At 32.5% G+C, this 10,440-nt stretch overlaps 1 non-coding gene and 1 pseudogene across 1 annotated transcript; one reads left to right on the top strand and one right to left on the bottom strand.

The window, feature by feature from the left end:
- Nucleotides 1-5,076: 5,076 nt before the first annotated feature.
- On the bottom strand, nucleotides 5,077-5,182 carry LOC112096583. Its single transcript, XR_002904484.1, has one exon. It is a non-coding gene; the product is annotated as a small nucleolar RNA R71 (small nucleolar RNA).
- A 610-nt stretch (nucleotides 5,183-5,792) lies between these two features.
- LOC112096373 overlaps nucleotides 5,793-10,440 on the top strand; it is a 108,460-nt pseudogene continuing 103,812 nt past the window's right edge.

Raw genomic sequence — 10,440 nt, 5'->3', positions numbered from 1 at the left:
TTGTGGAAGCTTTGGAGTAAATATCAAATTATGTGAAATTTCTAAAAGACATCTTGGTAAGAAAGAGAAGACTAGGAGAGTTTGAAATTGTTTCTTTAACATAAGAAAGCAGTCATATGCTCCAAAATAAGATTCCTACAAAAGTGAAAGATCTAGGAAGTTTTACAATACCCTGCTCTATAGGAACTAGGTATGCTGGCAGAGCACTTTGTGACTTGGGAGCTAGTATTAATTTGATGCCATTATCTGTATTTAAGCAGCTGGGAGTAGGGGAATGCAGACCAACATCAGTCACTCTGCAATTAGCTGACAGATCTCATGCATACCCTGAAGGAAAAATAAAGGATGTACTGGTGAAGGTTGACAAATTCATGTTTCTAGTGGATTTCATTGTACTGGACTTTGAAGCGGATAAATAGGTACCCATTATACTTGGAAGACCTTTTCTAACAATTGAAAAGACTCTGATAGATGTATAGAAATGAGAGCTCACCATGAGAGTGAATGATCAGCAAGTCACATTTAATGTACTAGAGGCTATGAAGAACCTTGATGAAGTAGAAGACTGCAATTTCCTAAGTGTAATGGATTTTGTTGTAGTAGACAGAATGGATAGATGCTGCAGTAATGCACTTGACAAAATCACCACCTTTGAGGATGTCGAAGAGGAAGATGTTGCAGCAATTTAGACAGATTGGTTGGACAAAAAGCAATCTGATAGGCACAACAGGTTTATTGAACACCTGAATCTTTTCAGACATGGAAGTAAAAACAACTTTACCATTTATTGAATCACTTCCTAGTCTTGAATTAAAACTATTACCTTCACATTTGAAGTATGCTTATCTTGGTCAAAACAACACACTCCCTATAATCATTTCTTTTACTTTGGATGCAGGTGAAGAACAAAGTCTAGTAGATTTGCTTGGAAAATACAGAAAAGCAATTGGATGGACCATGGCAGATATAAAGGGGACATGTCCATCAATATGCATGCACAAAATCCTGTTAGAAGACTGCTCCAGCAATTCAGTAGAGCACTAGAGAAGGTTGAACCCTATTATGAAAGAAGTGGTGAAGAAGGAAATCATTAAATGGTTGGATGCTGGAATCATATACCCAATATCAGATAGTTCATAGGTGAGCCCAGTTCAATGTGTTCCAAAGAAAGGAGGGATAACAATCATAGCTAATGAGAAGAATGAACTTATTCCTACAAGGACAGTGACTGGATGGAGAGTATGTATGGATTATAGGAAGCTCAACAAAGCCACAAGGAAAGACCATTTCCCATTTCCATTCATAGATCAGATGTTGGATAGACTTGCTGGAAAACATTACTATTGTTTCTTAGATGGGTATTCAGGCTACAACTAGATTGCTATAGCACCAGAGGATCAGGAGAAGACTACATTTACTTGTCCTTATGGAACATTTGCCTTCAGAAGAATGCCATTTGGGTTATGCAATGCTCCAACAACTTTTCAGAGATGCATGATGTCTATATTTTCTGATATGGTAGAGCAGACTTTAGAAGTTTTCATAGATGACTTCTCAGTTTTTGGAGAAACATACAATGATTGTTTACACAACTTGGAAGAAGTTCTTAAAAGCTGTGAGATGACCAACTTAGTACTCAATTGGGAAAAGTGACATTTCATGGTGTAAGAAGGAATGGTGTTGGGGCACAAGATATCCAAGAATGGCATTGAGGTGGACAAAGACAAGATAGAGGTAATAGATAAACTGCCACCTCCAACTTCAGTAAAGGGTATTAGTAGTTTTTTGGATCATACTGGATTCTACAGAAGATTCACTAAGGATTTTTCCAAAGTAGCTAAACCACTATGCTCATTACTGGAGCATGACAAACCTTTTCACTTTGGCAAAGATTGCCTTCAAGCATTTGGAGAATTAAAGAAAACTCTGATCACTGCTCTAGTAGTTATATCTCCATACTGGACTTTACCATTCGAACTTATGTGTGATGCTAGTGATCATTCTGTAGGAGTAGTATTAGGGCAAAGAAAGGATAAGGTTTTTTTATTTTATATACTATGCAAGCAAAACTTTCACTTCAACTCAGATCAATTACACCACTACAGAGAAAGAGTTGCTAGCAGTAGTATTTGCTTTTGACAAATTCAGAGCTTACTTGGTGGGTACTAAAGTAACTGTTTACACAGACCATGTAGCCATCAAATATTTAATTTCAAAGAAGAATGCCAAACCAAGATTAATCAGATGGATCTTTGATTAATATTAAAAATTGTCTAATTATCAAGCGATAATAATATTATTTTGTGCTTATATTATAATTTATATTTGTGTTTATGCAATATATTTGGAATTATTAATTATGTTTTAAATATATCTAATTTTGTGTATTTTTGTGTGTTTATTAGGTAAAATAATAATTTTACGTAATTTGAGGCTCCAAACAGATAAATGGAGGTCAAATTTGGATTCCAGAGGTCCGAAAACCTTAAGATCAGTAAAGATCGACTTAAAATTGGTCTTGTGTAAAAATAGTTGACTTTTTTTGTTGACCGAGCACTGATTGGATGATGAAATGAGATTACAATAGATATAAGTGCATAGGATAGCTGGCAATTTTGACTAAATCTCAACCGTTCATGATTTCATGGCCATGATTGTGCCACGTGGCAATGGTTGGTGAAGCAAGTTGTAGGATCCGAATCTTTGTATTCGGGTCGACCCGATCCACCCATTAACCCGCCAAATCTCAACCGTTCTTTGAGCAAATCGGACGAGTCAAACGATGCCACGTGTGATGTTGACTTTTGAAGTTTGACCAGCCATTGGATCTTGATCTAAAGGTTGTGAGGAGCACATGCATGAAGCTTATGATGGACCACAACACACTGGATTATGAATTTATTTTTCTATAAATAGAGCCGCATTTTATGTTTTTAACCATCTCTCTACAACTCTCTTCTTCTCAAATCTCTCCATCTCCTTATAATCTTGATTTCTAGGTGTGTTTTTAATATTTTGTATAATTATTTTTATAAATAAAATTAGTTTTATTTCCAATTTTAGCTGTTTTTATTACTTTTAATTATAAGTAATTCAATTTTACTACTTCTTTTTATTTTAATTATGCTTAACTAAATAATTTTAGTTAGGGGAAGGTGAAACTCTTAGGAAATAAATATGATTTAAGCAAATTCTATTTTTAATTTTATAAATTAAATTATTTTCTATTTAATTTTATACATATTTTATATTTTAAAATTTTGATTTATTGTAGACAAACAAATGAATTTGGCACAATAAATTCTTAATATCTTAATATAAGGTATGGTAAAATAGTATTTTGACTTATTGTAGACAAATTCAATTTTGGCACAATAAATACTTAATCCATCATAAAATTAAAGGGAAAATAATAATAATTTATATAATTAATCTTTTGGGCAATAAATCTAAAAAAAGGGTAAAAAGAATTTATTAAGTTTTATTTACTTCTAAAAGTGGATCCATAACCCAAAAGGGTAAAAAGAATTTATTAAGTTTTATTTACTTCTAAAAGTGGATCCATAACCCTAACTAGCTCAATTTCATAGTTTCATTTAAATTAAGTTGTTTATATTTAAGTTTTAATTTCAATTTTTAGTTAAAATAAAATGAACAAATTAAATCTTTTCTCTGTGGATCGACCTCGAACTGACCGAGTTATAATACAACAAGACACTCTTATACTTAGGAGTTAAAAATTACTTTTAAGATATGTCAAGTTTTTAGCGCCGTTGCCGGGGAAAAGTTTTTTATTTGGTTTGTTTTTCCCTTTTTATTTTTCTCTTATATGTAAAATTTCGTTTGCCCCATTTTCCTTTTCTTAAATTCTCTTTTATCCCCACATCGTTCATAATTCTAGTTTCACCCCAACAATTCTCGTTTCTACCTCATTCTTCTCATAATTACGTTCTGACCCCAACATCTTTCAGTCGTTTCACTTTCATCCGAAAAGGCTCAATTATAAACTTCTAAAAATTACGGTGTGGCCATAAAATTAAAAATAATTTACAATAGGATCCCTAGAAGAAATTCCTCAAAATAATCAAGACTTGGACTTACATTTTGGACATAATTTGGACATAATGTGGACCAAACTAACTCTAACTACTAACTCTTAACTTACTAACTGATAACTCCTAACTTTTTTTTTTCAGTTATTTAATTTTCTGTATTTATTTTATTTCGTATTTTTTTATTTATTTTTGCTTTATTGGTGGGTTCAACCACCAAACTAACTACTAACTCTTAATTTTTATTTTCAGTTATTTAATTTTCAGTATTTATTTTATTTTGTATTTTTTTTCTTTATTTTTTTTATTTGGTGGGTTCAACCACCATTTTTTTAGTTATTTTATTATTTTACATTTTTTGGCTTAATTGGTGGGTTCAACCACCAAAATTGTTATTTAATTTTAATTTTAATTTTCTTTTGTACACTTATATTATTTGCATATTTAATTTTTTTATTTTGTTATTAATTTGTGTGAATATTATCTTTATAACATAACCATTGCATGAGACGTTGGTCTCGATCTTCAAGTGGTAGGTTAATTCGTAGATCTCAATCTCCACCACCAATCATGGATGAGAACCAAGATGAAAACTTTGTGCACGAACCTAATCCTCAGATTGATCAGCGAGACAATAATTCTCAACATGGGCATGATCAGAATCAACCAAGAACTCTGAGAGACTACATGAATCCAACCAGAACCGGAGCACCGTCGTGTATAGTATTCCCTCCAGAATCATCTCGATTCAACTTTAAATCAGGTATTATTAAACTTTTATCAACATTTCATGGTTTAGAATCTGAGAATACGTACTTGCATTTAAGAGATTTTGAGGAAGTTTGTAATAGATACACAGACCAAAATTGTAGCATGAACATAATTAGATTAAAGCTTTTTCATTTTTCATTAAAAGATGAAGCTAAAACTTGGCTACAAAACCTTAGATCTAGATCAGTAAGAACTTGGAATAACACGCAAGAACGGTTTTTGAAAAAATTCTTTCCACCTCATAGAACAAATTATTTTAAAAGGCAAATCACTTCTTTCACTCAAAAAAATGGAGAAACATAATACCAATGTTGGGATAGGTTTAAAGAGTTGCTCAACATATGTCCACATCATGGTTTTGAAACTTGGCGATTGGTCACCTACTTTTACGAGGGCTTAATACCCCAAAGTAGACAGGTTGTTGAAATGATGTGTGATGGTGAATTTAAGGATAAAAATCCTAAGGATGCACTAGATTACCTTGACCAATTAGCTGAAAATGCACAACATTGGGATACTGTTGGAACTTTTGAATTGACAAATAAGCAACAACCATCTCCATCTAGTGGAGGAATCCATAACCTTAGGGAAGATCATGATTTACAAGCAAAATTTGCATCCCTAGTTAGGAAGGTTGAAGCTTTGTAGCATAAAAAGAGTGAGCAAGTAAAATTTGTTCAAGAAATTGCATGTAACATATGTAGTTTGAATGATCATTTCACTCAAGATTGTCCCACTCTGCCTACACTTAAAGAATATTTGAATGATCAAGCTAATGCCATTAACACCTTTAATAAACCAAACCCATATTCACAGACTTATAATCCTAGTTGGAGAAATCATCCAAATTTCTGTTGGAGGAATAATAATAATGCACAATCTTCACAAGCACCACCTCCACAAAATTTCCAAAATGCTCAGCCTTATGCACCATATGTTCCACCACCATGGAAAAATCTAGAAGACATAATGCATTCATTCATCAGAAAGCAAGATGTTATTAACAATCAAAATACACAAACTTTTTCTAATTTGAAAGATACTTTTCCTAAAATTGCTTCTGCACTCACAATTCAAGAAAAAGGAAAATTTCCAGCCCAACCACAACCAAATCCTAAGATTCAACAAAATCCACCCACAGACCAAGTCAAGTCAGTTATAACTCTTCGTAGTGGTAAGGTTGTTGATAGACCTATGCCTGAACCTTGTGAAAATGATGAAAATTCAAAGGATAAGGAAGGACTAAATGAACTTACACCTAGTGAAGAAATAACTAGTGTTCCACCTGAACCACCATTTCCGCATGCATTGAATAAACTAAGGAAATCAAACCACTCTTCTGAAATTTATGAAATCTTTAAGCAAGTGAAAGTTGACATTCTTCTATTAGATGCAATCAAGCAGGTACCTTCATATACCAAATTTTTAAAGGACTTGTGTACTGTTAAGAGGAAACTGAAGGTAAGAAAGAGTGCTTTCATGGCTGAACAGGTAAGTACAATTCTGTCTACTAATAATAAGTTGAAATATAAAGATCCTGGTTGTCCTACCATTTCTTGTATTATTGGTAATCACAGAATTGAGCATGCTTTACTAGATCTTGGTGCTAGTGTTAATTTGCTTCCATTTTCAGTTTATCTTCAACTTAATCTTGGTGAGTTAAAATCAACTTCAACTACACTTTTGTTTGCCGATAGATCAGTTAAAGTACCAAAAGGAATAGTGGAAGATGTTTTAGTACAAATTGATAAATTCATATACCCTGTGGATTTTATTGTCTTGGAAACTGAACCTGTTGTGAATAATTACAAATCAATTCCTGTAATTTTAGGTCGACCATTTTTAGCAACTGCTAATGCTTTGATTAATTGTAGGAATGGTTTAATGAATTTATCCTTTAGAAATATGACTTTGGAATTGAATGTTTTCAATATGTGCAGACAACCTAATGAAGAAAATGAGAATGAAGATGATACTGATAAACAAAAGGAATTGTTTGAATCTTGTTTCGAGGAAAATATTCAAAAAGGGGATTTTTCTGAACTTTCTAATGTTTGTTTAGTTAATTCAATTGAGTCAAATAAGCAACTTGAACTTGATATTTCTAATATAAATTCGTTGCTTGATTCTGTGCAAACTTCACAAAATTATGATGACGAGCCAAAATTTGAGGAGCTTGGAAGTATTGAAAAGACAGAACAACAAGAAACACCTAAACTGGAATTGAAACCGTTGCCTGAAGGATTGAAGTATGCTTTTCTTGGAGAAGAACAAACTTATCCTGTTGTGATTTCTTGTACTTTAACAAGCGACCAAGAAGGTATGTTACTAACTATTCTTAAAAAGCATAAAAATGCAATTGGATGGACTTTAAATGATATTAAAGGCATTAATCCCTTAATCTGCACACATAGAATTAATTTGGAAGAAAATGCTAAAACATGTCAACAATTTCAAAGAAGATTAAATCCACACATGAAAGAGGTAGTCAAAACAGAAGTCCTTAAATTGCTTGATGTGGGAATTATCTACCCTATTTCTGATAGTAAGTGGGTAAGTCCTACACAAGTAGTGCCTAAAAAATCTGGAATCACTGTTGTTAAAAATAAAAAAGGTGAATTAATTCCAACACGAATTACATCTAGTTGGTGCATGTGCATTGATTATAGAAAGTTAAATGAAGCCACTAGAAAAGATCATTTTCCATTACCATTCCTTGACCAAATCTTAGAAAGAGTAGCAGGACATCCATACTACTATTTTTTAGATGGATATTCAGGTTATTATCAAATTCCTATAGCTCTTGAGGACCAAGAAAAGACCACATTTACATGTCCCTTTGGAATATTTGCATTTAAAAGAATGTCATTTGGGCTTTGTAATGCTCCTGCAACATTTCAAAGATGTATGTTAAGTATTTTTTGTGATATGGTTGAACATTGTTTAGAGGTCTTTATGGATGATTTGACTGTGTTTGGGAATTCTTTTGATGATTGCCTTGATAATTTGGAGAAAGTTTTAAAAAGATGTGTTGAAAAAGAACTCGTGTTGAATTGGGAAAAATGTCACTACATGGTTACTTCTGGAATTGTTTTGGGTCATGTTGTTTCTGTTAAAGGAATTGAAGTTGACAAAGCAAAAATTGAAGTCATATCTAAATTGCCACAACAAAAAATAGTTAGAGATGTGCGATCCTTTTTAGGACATGCAGGATTTTATAGGAGGTTTATAAAAAACTTTAGTGCCATATCTAAACCACTTTGTAACCTCTTATTAAAAGATGCACCGTTGGAATGGAATGATGATTGCCAAAAATCTTTTGAGAAAATAATTTGTCTTTTAACATCTGCACCTATTATGCAATCTCCTGATTGGTCTTTGCCCTTTGAATTAATGTGTGATGCAAGTGATTTTGCTGGTAGTGCTGTTTTAGGACAAAAAAGGGATGGTAAGCCTTTTGTGATTTATTATGCGAGTAAGACTTTGGATAGTGCTCAAATGAATTATTCTACAACTGAGAAAGAATTACTTGTTGTGGTATTTGCATTAAACAAATTTCGTTCATATTTGCTTGGCTTTAAATCTGTTGTGTTTATTGACCACGCTGCTGTGAGATATTTGATGAGTAAACATGATGCCAAACCGAGACTAATTCGTTGGATTTTGTTACTTCAAGAATTTGACCTTACCATCAAAGATAAAAAGGGTGCTGAAAATGTCGTTGCTGATCATCTATCAAGACTCACATCCGAATTCTGCAATGATATAACATCCATCAATGATTCTTTCCCTGATGAATTTTTATTTTCTGTTACTTCAATGCCATGGTATGCTAACATTGTTAATTTTCTTGTTACAGGTAAAATGCTTTTGCAATGGAATTCTCAAAAGAAGAAGAAATTTTTTGTTGAAGTAAAGAAATTTTATTGGGATGACCCTTGTTCAAATATTGCCCAGATCAAATTTTTCGACGATGTATTCCTGATAATGAGGTAAGTAGTGTCATTAATTTTGTCATTCTGAAGCATGTGGTGGACACTTTTCTTCAAGAAAAACTACTGCTAAAATTTTGCAGTGTGGATTTTATTGGCCTACCATGTTCAAAGACACATGAATTTTGCAAAAGTTGTGAAAAATGTCAAAAATTGGGATCAATTACAAAAAAGAAACATGATGCCCTTAAATCCCGTACTTGAAATTAAAATATTTGACTGTGGGGGAATTCATTTCATGGGTCCATTTCCATCATCTTTTGGATTTGTGTATATATTAGTTGCAGTTGATTATGTCTCAAAATTGATTGAAGCAATTTCTTGTCGAAATAATGATAGTAAAACTGTGGTTAAATTTTTAAAAGAAAATATTTTAAGTCGATTTAGAATCCCTCGAGCCATTATCAGTGATGGAGGTAAGCATTTTTGTAATAAGTCATTTGACTCTTTAATGAAGAAATATGGAATTACACATTAAGTTGCTACCCCTTATCATTCTCAAACAAATGGTCAAGTTGAATTAGCAAATAGGGAGATAAAATAAATTTTGGAAAAAACGGTTAACCCAAACCGAAAAGATTGGTCTCTTAGACTTAATGATGCACTTTGGGCTTACCATACTGCATTTAAAACGTCATTAGAAATGTCACCCTATCGGTTCGTTTATGGTAAACCTTGTCATTTACCTGTTGAACTTGAACATAAATCACTTTGGGCTATTAAAGCTTTTAATTCAAATTTAGATGATGCTGGTAATGTGCGAAAATTGCAATTAAATGAACTTGAGGAATTAAGGAATGATGCATATGAAAATTCAAGAATTATTAAGGCAAGAACAAAAGCATTTCATGATAAAAGAATTTTTCAAAAAACATTTGAGATTGGTCAAAAAGTGTTGCTTTATAATTCTCGTCTTCATTTATTTCTAGGGAAGTTAAAGTCAAAATGGAGTGGCCCATTTGTTGTAAAAAATGTATATTCATATGGGGCCATAGAAATTGAGAATCCAAATAACAGTGTCACATTTAAAGTTAATGGTAAAAGATTAAAACCATATTTGGAACATCACCCACGTGACGAAGACACCAAAATTAATTTGGATGACCCACCAGTTTTTGATTAAGTCTTTAATGATTGATTTTTTTGTTTTGTTTTACTATTATTTTGCCTTTTCATTGTTTGATTTTTTTTAGATTGATGCACTATACATATTTTTTTTTCACATTATTTTTCTTGTGCAAGCGTGTTTGTTTGACAGTTGTACATTCTCTCATCAATTTTCATTTTACATCATGAGCACCTCAATGAGAAAATTCCTGTTCACACATCTTAAAAGATTTATGCGTGTGAAATTTCACTTAAGAGGCCTGATACAAACCTGTAAATCACATCCACTTTGGGATCTGCAACCACCGGAATTTGTGTCCTATGTTGAGGATCTAGAAATACAACTCAGAGAAATAGAGCGTGGCATATATGACTTTCAATTGGAGCTTGAGGTTAACTCAATGAGAGGACGAATGTAAGTTCATTTTTCCTTTTATATTTTGTGTTTCTTTTTGCTCGCTTTCACGTTTGATTTGATTTTGCAGATTTGATTTTGGTGTGTTTTGATTTATTTTCCC

The sequence above is a fragment of the Citrus clementina genome, unplaced genomic scaffold (genome assembly GCF_000493195.1).
Source record: "Citrus clementina cultivar Clemenules unplaced genomic scaffold, Citrus_clementina_v1.0 scaffold_8, whole genome shotgun sequence".
Lineage (NCBI taxonomy): Eukaryota > Viridiplantae > Streptophyta > Magnoliopsida > Sapindales > Rutaceae > Citrus > Citrus x clementina.
Note: the sequence above shows the minus strand (reverse complement) of the source record. Positions and strands in the feature narration are given on the sequence as shown.